Source organism: Capsicum annuum, chromosome 5 (genome assembly GCF_002878395.1).
Source record: "Capsicum annuum cultivar UCD-10X-F1 chromosome 5, UCD10Xv1.1, whole genome shotgun sequence".
NCBI lineage: Eukaryota > Viridiplantae > Streptophyta > Magnoliopsida > Solanales > Solanaceae > Capsicum > Capsicum annuum.
The window spans coordinates 13,611,806-13,614,697 of record NC_061115.1 but is presented as its reverse complement, the minus strand read 5'-3'; positions in this window follow the sequence as shown (position 1 = coordinate 13,614,697).

The following is a 2,892-nucleotide window of genomic DNA, read 5'->3' as shown; positions in this document are numbered from 1 at the left end:
ATACACAAAAATTAAACTCTTGAAATAATGCTAAATCTTTCTTGGCCATATCTATACTATGGATAGCTAAAAGTATGGACAAAAGTCAATTGTCATTTCTACTTTTACTAATTTTGAATGTTATATATGGATTGTTGTATACCATTAACTCGTCTCTTAGCTTAGATCATTATATTAACTTTCATGACCACAATATTTAGGTGCACATTACTAAATTATATTATTACTTCCAAGTTTTAGTACTTTGTTAATGGCATTACTACAATATTAAATATAAATTTGAACTTGTCATATCCAATCATGCTGCTCCCGATAGGGAGTTGCTCGAATGATAAACACTTCACTTTTAATTCAAAAATTGTAAGTTTAAATCATTAGAGAAGCAAAAAAGGATGGAAGTTCCTAATGAGGGATATAAAAAGGGGAAAACATCGGGTGTGTTTGGTATGATGGAAAATGTTTTCTGAAAAATGTTTTCCTATTTTCCCTTGTTTGGTTATAGTAAAATATTGGGAAAATACTTTTCAAGATAACTCATTTTCCTCTATTTGAGGGAAAATGACAAATGTGACTTATGATGCCCCCACCCCCACTCCTCTTCCCCCCAACAATACTTATATTTACATTTCTCAAAAAATTTACATTAATCGAAAATATTTTTCACTGTGTTTTGCTTCAATTTTTCATTGCTTAAAATAAAAAATAGCGAAGCCCGAATTTTTTCCTTTTTCAATGTTCGTTGAATGTATTGTTATTTCCATATGCATAGAGGAAGACTTACCTACGTAACTTTTGCTTATTGCATATTTCATTTTGTCATCGATGTAGCTTGTTTCACAAGGTTGAATAAGCTTGTCGTTCCGTTGTATTTCTATTGATTATAGTATCTTGAGACCTAACAAAATGTTGAAAAGTGTCTCCTATATTTGCTAATTAGTAGTTGATTAAATTTAGTGATTATAATATTTTAGTATTCGATATTGATATTATTTGCTATGCTTAAATTAGTTCTTACAAATTGTTGAGTTGCTAAAGGTAATGATATACTGGTTAACAGTTAGTAATATTCTCTAAAAAATATTTTTTCACTCACCAATCAAGCACTAGAAAATATTTTTCTAAAAAATATTTTCTACTCACCAACCAAACACCATAAAATATTTTTAAAAAAATATTTAAACATAAGAAAATAAGTAGAAAACCAACTTATTTTCCAGGAAAACATTTTCCATGGAAATATTTTCCATCGTACCAAACACACCATCATGTTGCTCCTTTTTTCCTTAACAATTACGAAACATGTATCTTGTATATGTAAATTTTATCACGATAAAACACTAATTAAACATCCATAAATCGAATATTGAAATCGAAACTCATGGTATTGTAGTTCAAATATGATATCTAGATTATCGATTTCGCAGAAAATTAAATATTATTCACTTAATTGTATTATTACTTTTGTATCAAATTATTCAGAACTTTAATAGGAATAAAGTAGTCTAATGTCAAAACATTAATCTACTTTTGCCCTCAGTTTTGAGATGAATTGTGCCCTTGTCGTTTCAAAACGGTCACACATTTAGCCAATAAGTTTAATTTTATTTGTTTAAAGAGGTATAATTAGTTTATTTTCTGTCAAAGAAGCATAGCTAACACCACCTATAAGCATAATTAAAGACGTTTCAGTCACATATCTATATCTATAATCTATAATCTATAATTTATATCTATAATTTATTAAAAGTGTGAAGACCCTTAGAGAAGTGATTTGAACTTTTTGCCCTTCATTAAAAGTCTTCGTTTTATACAAAATAGTCTTTTCACCTATCCCTATTATTTTAATAATATTAAATATTACTATATTTTGACAAAAAACTCTTCTTTACAAAAATAGAATTCCTTTTCCACCATCTAAAGAAAACTTACCATTCCTAATTAAAAGAGGACAATCCAAAAACTTCAAATAGAATATTCATTTATTTTAATAAACTATAAATATAGGAAGTCCATAATTTATCAAAATCTATTACTACGTGTAGGAAGTCCATAATTTGATTCAAACATTGTGGTTTGTGTAGTCCAAGTGAAAAACAAACATTAAAATTTTTCTTTAAATTAAATGCACATATGGAAAACTTACAATGATGAAAGTAAGAACTCTTATGGTTACAAACAACTTCTTTGTTGTCATTGCAGTTGACGTGAACCTTTTTTTTCGAATAATAGAATTGTTGAATTTTGCTTTTGTCTATTCGAAATTGTGGTAATTTATATTTATCTAGAATTATTTGTTGCGGAATTCATAGATTGTGGTGATTTTTGTTTTTCGACAACAATTGATGATTTATTGAAGTTGCTACTAATCTCCGACATTATGATTGGTGAGTAATATATATACCACTGATTATATTATATTCATTTATCTGAATCTAAAATTTTATATGATCAAACTCAATGACTTAAATTTTCAACAACCGCCAATTATTACGCATAATAGAATTAAGTTTAAATTTAATTTTGAGATCACATAATTTTTCAAATTAGCTAAAGATCAAAGGAAAAGAAATTGATGATTTTTGTGTTTTGTGTGATAATGAATTATGATCTCAAGAATGTCATTCAAAATTTATTCTAATCAAAGAGACTATGATTTGGTAGACAATCTTTCTTTTATAATAGTCATACTTTATTTTTCTTTATTTTTGTGCTTTTAATTATAAATTAAATAAATCTACAGTATAATTGCTACTTGAGTAAACCAACATTTAATTTGATTTAATCCATGTAAATTGTTATCGTATTATTTTATTTTAATTTACAGGTGGTAGATGAATGTTGATTGACTTTAAAAAAATTTTGTTTGTAAAATTTAAGTTTAATTGTATTGTT